This window comes from Danio rerio, chromosome 14, assembly GCF_052040795.2.
Source record: "Danio rerio strain M-AB ecotype USA chromosome 14, GRCz13ab, whole genome shotgun sequence".
Classification (NCBI taxonomy): Eukaryota; Metazoa; Chordata; class Actinopteri; order Cypriniformes; family Danionidae; genus Danio; species Danio rerio.
The window spans coordinates 7,449,940-7,465,227 of record NC_141034.1 but is presented as its reverse complement, the minus strand read 5'-3'; the positions used below and the strand labels follow the sequence as shown (position 1 = coordinate 7,465,227).

At 35.6% G+C, this 15,288-nt stretch overlaps 1 long non-coding RNA gene across 1 annotated transcript; it reads right to left on the bottom strand.

Moving 5' to 3' along the window:
- Window positions 1–2,454: 2,454 nt before the first annotated feature.
- LOC147833843 (uncharacterized) lies at window positions 2,455–15,042 on the bottom strand. Its single transcript, XR_015507173.1, has 4 exons — window positions 14,450–15,042; window positions 7,797–9,040; window positions 7,342–7,654; window positions 2,455–7,103 (listed from the first exon to the last, which is right to left on the bottom strand). It is a non-coding gene; the product is annotated as an uncharacterized LOC147833843 (long non-coding RNA).
- Window positions 15,043–15,288: the final 246 nt, after the last annotated feature.

Below are 15,288 nucleotides of genomic sequence, written 5' to 3'. Positions count from 1 at the left end.
AAACGCTGCTGAGATGTATTTAGCTCTCTCCAGAAATGTACATAGCAGTGCGTTATCAGAATGAGCCTGAGTTGACCACATTTTCATTGTGGTCTGTGTTATTTATAGTGCATTTCTGTTTTTGCATGTGTTGTGAGAATTTCCATGTTCGAAGCGTTGTCGAATTGATTAAGATGTTTTCTCAATTTATTAATGTTTTTCTATTTGCATTTCTTGATCTTTCTCTTTCTATGCCACCATTTGAAAGACTTAGCCCCCCCCCCCAAAAAGCAATCAGGTCAATCTCAGCGAGAAATGGGCAGATTTTAAGCCTGAGGATTAACCAAGACATTTTATAAACATCCATAACATGAATCACAAGTCAAAGCGATTAATTTTTTGTTAAATAAAGTGGGATTTGCATTTAAAACACATTAAATACAATATAAAAGTGGCAAAACCACTAATATGAGTGCATTTTTATACAAAACACAACAAAAGGGAGGGCCCAATAGTATCTGGATGCAGCCATGATGATGCAAGCTGAGACTGCATATCTCAGAGATGGAAACAGGTGTGTAATGAAAACTTTAGGTTCTGTTTGGGTGTTTTTGTGAATACTGCCGTGAAAAATGTCCATGTTTCATTTCATAGCGGCGTTTCACATTTCGTTACAACTCCATATGTCTCATTACAAATCAAGCAGAGGGGTGCGGTTGGGGGGGGGGGTATTTGGCGGAAAGTGAAGAGCGTGGGGGAAAGTCGCGGAACAAAAAACAAATAAAATAAACAAGTAAATAACAAGGTGAGAATGTACTAATATCCGAAAATGTGGTAAAAAAGCAGGCGAGCGCATTTTTTTTTTCTGGATTGTTTTAAAACTGTCAGTTGGATTTAGGGAAGTGGGTGAGCGAGCCAATAGATGCTTTTGAAAACACTTTTGATTGAGTTTAGGGAAGGAGGAGGGTGGGTCAGTCAACCGGTTAGTCAGTCAGTCAGTCAGTCATTCTGTCAGTCGACAGCGGCCTCTGGTGGATTTACGCGAGAACAGCAGGCGTGAATGGCACTCGCGAGAGAAATTTCCGATCTGAAAAAGCATACACAGTGGCCTCAAATACAAAAACAGCAACAAACGCAGCTCCTGGGACGTATTTGGCACTCTCCAGAAATGTATATAGCAGTACGTTATCAGAATGAGCCTGAGTTGAAAACATTTTCATTATGGTCTGCGTTATTTATAGTGCATTTCTGTTTTTGCATTTATTAATGTTTTTTTATTTGCATTTCTTGATCTTTCTCTTTCTATGCCACCATTTAAACGACTTACCCCCCCCCTCCCCCCAAAAAAAACGACCAACCCCACACTTTAGAAAGTAATGCATGTAGTGCTACCAATATACAGTATTTAATATAGATTGCAAGTCTTTCATCCTCCATGGCCGATCCATCAGAAAGATACAGAGGTGATTCTCTGGCAGCATTTTAAATCAATTACCTTGAGAAGTTTCAGAGGCAGTTACAATTACCTCTTCAAATACATTCCACCGGCTTCCCTCGGAGAAAAGCTGGACTCTCTCGATACCATGGGTTAAAACGAGAACATTATTACACTGAGGCTCACCTTGCAGGAGCTTGTGGTTTTCTAGAGAGCTCTGGAAGGGTTGAATGACGCATATTTCGTCTCAAACATAACATGTTATGGGGAGCCGTGAGATGCCTAAGTGTGATAAGACAATGGAAAGTCGCTTCTCTACATCAGACAAGTGAGCAGCACCATTTGGTATGTATTTGTGAACTGTTAATGAGTAAAGGATCCGAGTGTCACTTACAAAGCCTGTATGGCTTTATTAGAACCGCATGGGGTCAGTTTCATATTCAGAATTGCTTTTTTATCAATCAGGGAAAACCCAGATGGTCTATGAGGTCTTGCTGTGCAAATCTCAGAAGAGATATAATACTATATCCAGTTTAAAATGGAAAACGGAAAAAAAAACTCTTCTTTGGCACTCCCAAAAAGTGAAAACATATTTTTTTGCTCTTTCTGAGTAAAAAGGGCTTCTGTGTTTTCTTTTCTTGCATTTAAATGGATCAATCGCCCATGAGGGACAGGAGAGCTGGAGTTATTAGTGGTAACATTCAATCTGTCCCGATCCGCTCTCTCTAATGACTTCTGCTGGATGTGAGACCGTGGCTGGCACTGATTCTCATTTTTGTTGTGGTTGCGGGGACTGGATTTGCCGTGAAAACTCCAAAGCCACATTCTCAATATTGGATGTGTGCTGATTTGCATTCACACTTGAGTGAAACATCTGTTTTATGGAAAAAAAGAGAAGTGAATGCAACTAATTGGGAATTTTGTCACTGATTTTACCTTTTAATTATTTTTCCCTCCAATAAATTTCACAGAAATCTTTTTATAATGAAAAGACAGACTATAAAACTGGCATAGTTTGTAATATTTTGTAACCCACTTAAAACTAATGAAATAAATGGCTTGGAAATTATTTGAAATATAGAGGAGGACTTGTGTGGGCCAGCGTTATTATTTTTTTTATATACTTTGGTTCATCTTAAGAACAAAAGTGAACATGTTCACCGGTCACTTTATTTTTAGGTACACCTTACTAGTACCTGGTTGGACCCCCTTTTGCCTTCAGAATTTCCTTAGTCCTCGTGGCATAGATTCAACAAGGTACTGGAAATATTCCTCAGAGATTTTGCTCCATATTGACATGATAGCATCACAGTTGCTGCAGATTTGTCGGCTTCACATCCATGATGCAAATCTCTCGCTCCACCACATCCCAAAGGTGCTCTATTGGACTGAGATTTGGTGACTGTGGAGGCCATTTGAGTACAGTTAACTCATTGTCATGTTCAAGAAACCAGTCTGAGATGATTCACGCTTTATAATATGGTGTGTTATCCTGCTGGAAGTAGCCATTAGAAGATGGGCACACTGTGGTCATAAATGGATGAACATGGTCAGCAACAGTACTCAGGTAGGCTGTGGTGTTGACACAATGTTCAATTGGTACTAATGCTAAGAAAATATGCCCCACACCATTACAGCACCATCGTTAATAAAAGGCATCATGGATGAATCCCTGAGATTCATCAGATCAGGCAACGTTATTCCAATCATCTATTGTCCAATTTTGGTGAGTCTGTGCAAACTGTAGCCTCAGTTTCCTTTTCTTAGCTGACAGAAGTGGCATCCGGTGTGGTCTTCTGCTGCTGTTTGGTTGTTGCCTTTCTATCAGCTCGAACCAGTCTGGCCATTCTCCTCTGACCTCTGGCATGAACAACACTGCAAAAATGCTTTTCTTACTTAGGTTTTTTTGTCTGTTTTCTTGTCCAATTGTCTAAAAAATTCTTATGTTAAGAAGTATTTTCTAGGCAAGCAAAACATATTGTCTTGTTTTTAGAAATAATACGCCAAAATTAAGAACGTTTTTTTTTCTTAAAACTAAAATAAAAGTAAAAAAATCTTATTTTCCTTTTGACATAAGATTGGCAGAATATTTTGCTTGTTTTAAGGAAAAACTCACTTAATTTTAGCGTAATGTTTTTTAAAATAAGATAATATGTTTTGCTTGTCTAAAAAATTCTTTTTGATTTAGGAGTTTTTAGATCTTTGGACTTGAAACGTCAAAAAATCTAAGTAAGAAAATAATGAAGACATTTGTGTTCACAGAACTGCCGCTCACTGGATATTTTCTTTTTTTTTTTTTCGAGCATAAACCCTAGAGATACATCTCTGTAAACCCTAGAGATGGTTGTGCGTGAAAATCCCAGTAGATCAGCCGTTTCTGTAATACTCAGACCAGCTCGTCTGGCACCAACAACCATGCCATGCTCAAAGGCACCTAAATCACCTTTCTTCCACGTTCTGATGCTCGGTTTGAACAGCAGCAGACTGTCTTGACCATGCCTAAATGCAGTGAGTGGCTGCCATGTGATTGGCTGATTGGAAATTTGCGTTAACGAGCAGTCGGACAGGTGTACCTAATAAAGTGACCGGTTAGTATAATTATTTAAACATTTCTCATATAAATGTAGTGTACACTGACGTCCTAAATTAAAGTAAAACTGAGATAATAAACAAAAATCATGACAATTATAAAGACAAATAAAACCTTTAAGAATAAAGCAAATAAAAAATATGTTAAAATTATAATGGAAACTAATTAAAAATATACAATATTTCTATATTTGTTCCTCAATTATACTGGAATGCCAGTGGTATGAAAGGTTTTAATTAGCCGTATGTTTAGCATACCCCCTCATTCACTTTCATATAGAAAACAGCACCTGGAAAAACTATTTAAAGTTTCCTTTTATGTTTCATTGTCGAAAGTAAGTCATATGCGGCATATGTTTAAACAACATGAGCGTTTGTATAAATTTTTCATTTTTTGCCTACAGGCAGGCGAAGCTATATGGTAAAAATAGTTGCGTTTTATGACCCAGAATCCTCATTTATTTTTCTTATGTAAGCAGTCCTACTTGTTTTTGTGGGTACAATCACTTACTGTACATAAATCTCACTGGGTTCAAGCCCTTTTGTTTTATTACGCACCTGTGGGAGTTTATAGAAATCTGCTCGGAGAAAGAGAGCATTGGTGAAAGCTTTGAAAAGCCACTCGTACAGTGTACCTGGATGAGGACCAATCCATGCAAACAGGAACTTCTCACAAGTGCAAATAACAACAATATCAAGACAGCTCTTGAGATGTTTTAATAAGGATCCATGGGAAAACCTCGGCATCTGGCTCGGTTTACTGTACATTAGTGCTGAGTGCTGAGTTTTTGAGGTAAAGTGACCTCTCTGTTTGTGAGTATTTATTTTAGTTGAAAGTAAACGCTTGTTATATTCGGATGAACACATGGTTTACAGGCTGAAAGTGTACTTAAGTTACACTATCAACAACAAAAACAGCAGTATGACATTTTGTGAAGTATTGTCGAGTATGGTATACGAAAATGACTCGTACACAAAATATGGCTTGATGGAATCCAGTGAGAGCAGATCTGAGTGAACACTGCGCTTGAAGATTATTTGATCAACTGATTGAAGCACTGAACCATGTCAACCCAACTGACATCTCACGAGCATTCATCCGGAGCGTGAATAGTACAATTTAAAGTAAAGTTTTTAATTTAAGGTTTTATTTTTTGGGGGGCCCCAAAAGGATATGCCCTACACAAAGGGGCCCTCGGCTGAAAATGTGACAATGGCGGTGGGGACGACATGGAGACAGATGGGATCCAAATGCAAGAAGTTTAATAGTTAATAGCAAACAAATCCAAAACACCAGGCTAAATCTTAGTAAAAAAGCAGACAAGTAACAAACAGAAGCTGCGTCCCAAATCGAATACTTATGCACTATCGGACGCACATGTTGGATAATTTTATTTATTTTGGATGGTAAAAGCAAAATTCTCCTACGAGAGTGATTATAGCGCCTCCCGATGGTGAATGCGGTTATACTCTCGGCAGGTATTGTTTGATAATTCTGTCGTTTATTTCACTGATTTGGCAACCGTCAAACGTCATCAGGGAAACGGTTTGAATTTCCGCTTAGTAAAAAAAAACATTAGTGTGCCATTTGGGACAACACTACATACATATACTATCCTGATGAGTGTGTAAGTGCATAAGTACATAGTGCATAGTGTATAGTGTGCCATTTGGGACGCAGCTAGAGTGTCCACCAAGGCAAACAAGGCAAAAACAGTCTTCCAAAATCAGTAGTCAAAAATAACAGGCTCAAAGGTCATAACAAAAGGCAGATCAAACAGTGAGAATACGCTTGGTAAGGCAGCAGATACTGGCAATACTTTGCACTGAATTTTTGGTGTGGCCAGGTTAATATGGCCACCAAATAGGAAGTAACCAACGAAGAACTGACAGTCAGAATTCCGGTGAGGGCTCCCTCTGCAGGTTGGATGAGTGGTTGTCAGTTCTGTTTGTTACAGAAAAAGTGAGAACCACTGCACTAAACTGACAAAACGTAAAATACCTCCGATTCCTTGTGAGATCAGGCTGGGGTTTACCCAACATATACATTTCTGAAGAGTGTGAATTATGTAGCCAGAGCTACGTATGGCTGCATTTGGTCTTTAAAATGAATGCTACAGGGCAGTATGATTCTGCTGATGGCTTGTTTTTTCTCTACCAGCCTTCACCTTCAATTCCTGTCGGGACTGATAATCAAACCCACAACCTTTGGATTAGAAGTTATTCGGAATGGAATCAAACTGTACTCTTCCTATTTTCATGTATATAGTACTGCTTGTTGTAAACTATGTATCTGTGTACTTCACTTTTAATTTAAATTAATTTGCCCTAATATTCTTTAATCAAATGCAATAATCTTGTTTGCCCCCAAAATGGGTTTCCTTTACTTCTGGTTGCATGGAATGCCTTTCGGGACACATAAGGTTAACAGTAAGTTTCATTAATACGGTGAACAACCGTAAATTAACTTTCTTAGATTTCACAGGAAGACACTTAACTTTATTTGCTGTACTATGGATCTTTTTAGTTGTTTTATGATACATCTAATGTTGATAAGGAAGTATTCTTGCATTACCTTAATTTTGAAGCATGATGGTGTGTGATAGTTGTTCTACATATTAGTATGTTTCTCTGCTTGTGGGAAAAGTTGTTTGTGAAGAGCAGTCATTCATCATATGCGTCATCACATCATATGACTCATCACAAAAAAGCTTTGTGTTACAAAGTTCTGTTGTGTAGATGTTGGTACTTCAAAATATTGCTGTATAAAATACAGTTATTTAACAATATTATTTTGTAAATTTCTATTATGTTCTCACTGTATTTTTATGGTGAAAGTTTGGTAACAACAGTTTTTTACAATATATTTGACAGATTATTTGTGTAGATTTTTAGTAGACACTCTTATGGGTCGGATTTCTTCCCATATTGTTTATTTTGAATTTTAGCAGTGTATATATTATGGATTGTTTTAGTAAATGCTTTATGGTCTTTATTTCCTACTGTATTTTTTATACAGTAATTACGTTTCGGCAACAACAGCTGCTCTTGTTTTCTCATATATTTTACAAATCTTTTCATAGGTTTTTAGTAAACACTCCTATGGGTTGGATTTATTACCATATTTATTTACGGTTACATTTCAGCAATAACAGCTGCCGTTTTTACCTTAAATTTATAGATTTGTTTTTTTTTACTATGCAGGTTTTAAGTAAAGGTTTTTATGGGTCTGATTTCCTACTGTATTTTTTATGTTTAAATTTCAGTAGCAACAGCTGCCTTTGCTTTGTTGCATGTTTTACAGATTGTTTTTGTTAAATGTGTATATTTTTAAACACTTTTATGGGTCTTATTTCTTACTGTATTTTTATGGTAAAATTTTGGCAACAGCAGTTGCCTTTATTTTTGTCTATTTTACAGATTTCTTTTTACTGTTTAGGTTTTTAGTAAACTCGTCTCTTATGGGTCAGATTTCCTACTGTATTTTTACCGTAAACTTTCAGCAGCAATAGCTTTTTTTCTGTATATTTTACAGATTCTTTTACAGTGTAGATTTTTACACTGGTCAGATTTCCTACTGTATTTTTTACGGTTAAATATCAGCAACAACAGCTGTTGTTTTTACTGTATATTTTACAGATTTTTTTAATACTGTATAGGTTTTTAGCAAACGCTCTTATGGGTCAAATTTCTTACTATATTTTTATGGTTAATTTTTGGCAATAGCAGCTGCTGTTTTTACTGTAAGACATATTTTATGGATTTTCCTTTATTGTGTAGGTTTTTAGTAAACGCTTTAATGGGTCGGATTTACTACCGTATTTTTTAAAGCTAAAATTCAGCAAAAGCAGTTGCCATTTAATTTTGTATATTTTACAGATTATTTTACTGTGTCAATTTTTTGTAAATGCTCTTATGGGTCAAATTTCCTACTGTATTTTTACAGTTAAATTTCAGCAGCTGTTGTTTTTGCTGTATATTTTACTGATTTCTTTTACTGTATAGATTTTTATTAAACGCTCTTATGGGTCAGATTTCTCACTCTATTTTTATGGTTAATTTTCGGCAATAGCCGCTGCTGTTTTTACCGTATATTAGGGATGTAACAATATTGTAAATACCGTCATACCGCAATAGTATTTTTTTTTCAATATTACCGTAGGCACATGACTCAATAAAACTATATTTCTGAGAAAAGTTTGCTTAGGCGAATGAAGCGAACGGGAGGTAGCGGGAACTACAATTCCCATCAGCCCAGGCGTGGCCATCATCCTTTGCGGTCTGTTGTCACTACAGATCCAGTAATGCGGAAATGAAGTGTGTTGCTAGTAGCGGGGAAGAAAAAGAGCTGGAAATGATCGAACCTAAAGCGGGTTTTAAATTTGATGTGTGGAAGAATTTCGGTTTCTTTCTAAAAAGATACGAAAAAGGAGAAAAGGTGACATACAAAGAAAAAAACAGTATGCAGGCACTGCCAGACTGTGGTGAAATATAAGTCGGGGAATACGACTAAAAACTATGGGGACTGCAAAACACAGCACACTTGTTAGATTGATGCAGACATTGACTTGTACCGTAAAGAGATCTCACTCATGGCTCGTCCTCTTAAGTGGTGGAAAGACAATGCAAAGCGTTACCCACTGCTGTCAACCTTGGCTAAATCATATCTTTCTGTCCCAGAAACCTCAGTCCCAAATGAGAGGGTTTTTCTGTTGCAGGGGACATTGTAAATGCCCAGAGATCCCAGCTTTTACCAGATTATAGTTATAGGATAATTTTCCTTAAAACCCCATCTCTATCTAAGTGAGTGAGTGATTAAATGTTGAATGTGATGAGTTTTCAACAATACTAAATTGAAACTTTATTTTGTTTTTATATAGTTTAATAGTTTTTTGTTATTAAAATTGAAAAATTGAAGTTCCTGTTTCGAAACTTGTAGATAAATGGCTAATTTGTATGTTATTGATATGTTCAGTGCTAAGGTAAATAAACACTTTTGGCACCTTTTTCGAGTCTTTTCATTAGTTTTGTTTTTTCCTGTAAATTATTCAATAAATACCATACCGCGCCATTCATACCGAGGTATTATCGTACCGTGAAATTCTGATACCGTTACATCCCTACCGTATATTTAACTTTTTTTTTTACTGTCTAGGGCACAGGTGTCAAACTCAGTTCCAAAAGGGCCGCAGCTCTGCGCAGTTTAGTTCCAACCCCAAATAAACACACCTGATCAAACTAATTGAGTCCTTCAGACTTGTTTGAAACCTACAGGTAAGTGTGTTGAAGCAGGGTTGGAACTTAACTGTGCAGGGCTTCGGCCATCCAGGAATTGAGTTTGACACCCCTGGTCTAGGGCTTTAGTAAACGCTCTTATGGTTTGGATTTCCTACCGTATTTTTGAATGGTTACGTTTCATCAACAACAACTGCCATTTTTTTACTGTATATTGGAGGACATACGTTATATTGTATAAGTTGGAGAACAGTTTGGTTAAGCCAGAATGTACATCATGCTCATGCCTTCAAAAACATCAGAATAAATGACTGGGGGCTACATTTAGTGATGAAAGGTGATTTCCTCAATCATTACATGATCACAGTCATATAACTTTTCTTTTCATGTTTGTTTGTGCTGCATTCAGTCACTTCATCATCAGCATCCATAGTATCTTTTGAAGTGGGCAAATGTCAGCAGATGTTTCCATCTGTAGTCAGGGAGGAGCTGGAGTCGTGTTCAGTGATCTTGTATCAGCATGCGAAGGTGACGGTTTGTGGATGACGATGCTCGTCTGTGTGTGCGTGCCTTCAAAAAGTCAATTCCTCCCAAATTGGCCTCTCCTTGGCATGTTTTTGATGTTGAAGCAGAAACAGCTTTGACCGAGGATGAGGTGCAGGGGTAACGCTGAACCTTCCTACCCTCCGAACATGATCTTTCAGATTCAAAGGATGGTTTCGATTTCCTCCAAATAACTGTAGGCCATGTAACACGGGTCACAAAAAGTCTGAAATCATCAACACTTAAAAGCAATGCATATACACTTCAAAAAGCAAGTGAGAAAATGGCTTGTGGGGTAAATTTTAAAATAGCGATAAAATCACATGTACTGCACAATCTGGAATAAAAAGGAGATAAATAATGAAAAAAAAAAGAAACAGAAATGCATTTTATAAAACATGAACCACTTGAACATTCGTAGATTCTCTTGCATTTTTATGTTTGAGTAAAAAAAAAGTTAAAAAAAAGTAAATAAATAAATAAATAAATAAATATAACTATATAAAATATAAAAATATATATATATATATAAAAAAAAATATATATATAAATATATATATATATATATATATATATATATATATATATATATATATATATATATATATATATATTTATATATATATATATATATTTATATATATATATATATATTTATATATACATACATACATATATATATACATATATATATATATATATATATATATATATATATATATATATATATATATATATATATATATATATATATATACATACATATATATACATACATATATATATACGACAGTTCTGTATGGTTCTTGAATCTGATTGCCTGATAGTCACATGTGACATCACACAAAGGCATCTTCACCCTTCAACTCTGTGTATTACTCTCTAATTTTTTTTGTCTTATGAACAAGTTATGTCTAATAATAATTTTCTATTACTTTTAAAAGAATTTAATGCTGTGCAAAAAGCGATTCCTTTAGGCCTAATTCAACTTATAAAATCTCATTTAATGTTTGATGAAATTGTTATTTAAGAACCAGAGCTGATCTTAAATGGAATTAGTATATTTGACAAAAACAGTAATCATAAATGTATTCAACAAATTTTTCAAAATAAAAAGTATAATGTTCCTAAGGGCAAATTTTACTGGGCATCCTTCATTGACCCAATAGACTGGAAAATAGCCTGGCTATTACCTCATAAGTACTGCATTCCCAATAAAACAAATTCATTTTAAAATTCTTCATAAAATATATCCAGTGAATAGTACTTCGGCAAAGTTTTTGGAGGTTGAGGATTCATGCACATTTTGTAAAAGTGAAGACAAAACGCTGAATCACATATTTTTTCAATGTGAAAACACAAAAAGCTTTTTGAATAGCTTATATATCCATATAGGTAACTACATTGCTTCTTCTGGACCCTTACAACTTCAAGATATTATTTGTTACTATGAAGGTAAAACTGATATATCACAGAACTACATTATTAACTTTTTTATTTTGTATGGAGAATATTTAATTCACAAACAAAAATTCTCCAATTCGCAGCCTTCTTTTTCACATTTTTTTTAATTGAAATTGATGTTTTTATTAAATCTCTTAGACTAGTTGATAAAAAAAGTGATAGATTCTTGGATTATTATGATAAATATTTTGGAAATATCACAGGCTCAGTTGGCGTTTCTGTGTGGAGTTTGCTTGTTCTCCCTGCATTCGCGTGGGTTTCCTCCGGGTGCTCCGGTTTCCCCCACAGTCCAAAGACATGTGGTACAGGTGAATTGGGTAGGCTGAAATTGTCCGTAGTGTATGAGTGTGTGTGAATGTGTGTGGATGTTTCCTAGAGATGGGTTATGGCTGGAAGGGCATCCGCTGCATAAAAATGTGCTGGATAAGTTGGCGGTTCACTCCGCTGTGGCGACCCAGGATTAATAAAGGGACTAAGCTGACAAGAAAATGAATGAATGAATGACTGAATGTATCTCTGTTTAATTAAAAAAAAATTATATATTTTTTCTCTCTTTTTTGTTTTTCTTTTAATTAATTTTTTTTATATGTTTATATTATTTATCCTGATCTGTTATTATCATTGTTTTTTTTTTGTGTAAAATTGGATTTTGTATGTATGTTAGCCGAGAATGTAGTTGTTTAGATTGCAACTATGCAGTGTATTTGTAAGAATAGTGCCTATTTTAAAATATTTACAATTTTTAAGAGATCTCGTTGGCGGCCATTAGCTTACCATAGTGTAGTTGACCAAAGACGGTTGACGTTATCTATCCACAAGATGGCACCAGGACCGCATAATAAGCCCTTGCTTAGATTAAAACTGTTGTGTGTTTTCTTGAGCGCGAAGCTAAAAAACGGAAGCGTCGCACTTTTTAAGGTGGACCGGATAGAGTCACTAAGAAGCTGCGAATAAGAAGCTGGATTCAGCCTTGTCCAGAAACACAACAGCAGTCTGGTAGTGATTGCGCTGCTTTTTTCGAGGTTAATTATTGTGATATTGTAACGGTCGCTTAATGTTTAATATGCATTGTGTATGAATGTCATGTCCCCTTTAAGAGGACTTCCTCTGTGGTTGTTTTGGGATGTAAGCACGCATTGTCTTCAGTTCATTATCAAATACAGTGATCACATGTTCTTCTTGTAAGATGTCTTTGGAATTTCCCCCTATATTATGTTTCACATTTGTACTCCAGATATAGGATGTAAATTTATGTGCAGCGTTCTTGAAATCGCGTTGGCCCAGAGCGAGAATATTATTGTTTTCATTGGAGCGCATGGGAAACTTTCATCCCACAGGGACGTATCTTATTTTTCTGCTAAATTCAGTGTGATTCGATGCCATATTTAATGAAATGGATCCGTACGAAGGCAGCAGTGTGAGACGGGCTGTGTTTAACCTTTCTTTATCCCTGGCAGACTTGACTGTATAGGAATGTTGGGTAAACATGTGTCGTCCAGGGAGGGAATATCAGCCATGACTGTTGGGCATATTCAGATCAACTTCAGCCAAACTACAAACTGACAGGCTTTTTTTTTTCTATCACGATCCACCACCACTGTCATTTCGTAAAAGTATACCGATAGTTCAGGCAAAAAAAATTAAATGCTGTCATTATTAACTGACTCTATAGATTTTCCAAACCTGTCTGACTTTCTTTCATCCATAAAACACAAAGGGAGATGGATTTGATTGCTGTTTTTAAACTATGACAAGATTTTTAGATAAAAAATGTTTACACAACACCATTTTTCTGCTTAATCTTTGCTTAAATCACCCAATTGAGCATATATTATGTACGCCTTGTGAACAGTACTGTAAATATGAACAAAAAAGCAGTTTGTCTTGCAAAATGTTGCTTTTTGAAGTTGTCAGAAACGTCTTTTATTTGCAAATTGGACGCATTTTCATACATTTCAATTAAACACAGGCTCATTGTGAATGTGATCCCCATCTTAATTTCTAGAGACTGTAAATTATGCAGCCAGAGGTACGTATAGCTGCATGTTATCTTTAAAATGAATGCCACAGGGTGGTATGACGCCCCCGATGATTTCTGTTGCTTTTTGCGCTACCAGCTGACTGCTTACTTCCATGTGGATGGCTTTTCCACTGTTACCAGTTTGCCCAGTGGCTCACCTTGTACGTTGGTGGAATTGGGAGGGGGAGTGGAGTTGACCATGATCACAGGGTTCAAGTCCGGCGAAGAACGGTTCCAGAAAGCAGTTAAAACAAAAACAAAAGGAAAAAAATAATATAAACAAGTAAATAAGAGGATGAGAACGTGGAAAGATCTGAAAACATGGTAAAAATCAAGACTTTTCTTTTTCTGGATTGCTTTTTAAAATGCTGTCTGTTGGGTTTAGGGAAGGCGGTGGGCGGGTCTGTTGGTGCTTTTGAAAACACATTTGCGAAAACAAAAACTGCAAAAAAACATACCTCCTGGGTTGCATTCTGCACTCTCCAGAAATGTATAAAGGGGTGCGTATACACAATGAGCCTTCAATCTGCTCAATTTGAAGGGTAATGACAATGCACAATGTTTAGTGTGCCATTATTGTAAAAATGTTGTATCTAATATCATCATGCTTTCCCTCAGGTGATTAATAACAGGGCATTAAGACAATGTTTTATTTATTTATTTATTTTTTTAAATGACTAATGTACATGATACATAATCAAAAAAAAAAAAAGTGCTAATCTTCATGTACTCATTTAGAGGTCGCTGGTTCGAGTTCCGACTGGGCCAGTTGGCATTTCTGTGTAGTTTGCATGTTCTCTCCGTGTTAGCATGGGTTTCCCCCAGGTGCTCCGTTTCCCCCACAGTCCAAAGACATGTGCTATAGGGCATCCGCTTTGTAAAACATATGCTGGAATAGTTGGCGATTCATTCCGCTGTGGCGACTCCTGATAAATAAGGGATTAAGCTGAAGGAAATGGATGAAGTTATGTTTAAGGTTTTTATGACTCTCTAAACCAGGGGTGTCAAACTCAATTCCTGGAGGGCCGAAGCCCTGCACAGTTTAGTTCCAACCCTGCTCCAACACACTTACCTGTAGGTTTCAAACAAGCCTGAAGAACTCAATTAGTTTGATCAGGTGTGTTTAATTAGGGTTGGAACTAAACTGTGCAGAGCTGCGGCCCTTTTGGAACTGAGTTTGACACCTGTGCTCTAAACTAACTAACTAACTAACTAACTAACTAACTAACTAACTAACTAACTAACTAACTAACTAACTAACTAACTAACTGTCAACAGTCAGAAAGATATTTTTTTAGGAATAAATATTAAGTAAATCAGAACTTCCCAAAACATAAATATGAATAAACCTAAAACATTTGGTGATAATAAAATAGAGATTTTTTACTAGGTATATTAGAAATAATAATAAATAATTTTGAAAACCCTGCCTTTCAGTGTATATATGTGCAATTAAATGTGTATTTGGGAATATTTCCTTAAAAATCCTAACATAGGAGAGTTGATGTATATATATTTAAATAAATAAATAACATTACCGTGACTTTTATTTTGTAAGGATACATTAAGTTGCTCTAGAGTTCCATTTTCAATAAAAAAAATGTTCTTTTAAACTTGCTATTAGTCAAATAAGTTTGGCACTAAAAATATACATTTTGTTGTTACATGAAAAACATTACAATGTAGTCATCTGCCGACGTTTTGTTGCCGTTTCTGTACTGAATTTTGTTCAAAATTTGTGGATTTATTCTGAATGATTTTGTGAGTGTAGAAGTTGAAAAAAAAAAACACATAAAATAAAAAAATGTAAAGTTTACAATCAAAATCCAATTAGAATGACTTGTTTGCTAAAGCTACTGCAGGTCTATCCACTGGATAGATATCCATTAAAATACAAGAAATTTAATAATCGAAATGATCTCAACATTTTCATATTGTTTAATGAAAATACTGGAATAAATGTAAATTAAACACTAAAGTAAATGTATAGATTGAATTGAAATGATGGGCTTGTAAATCTTGT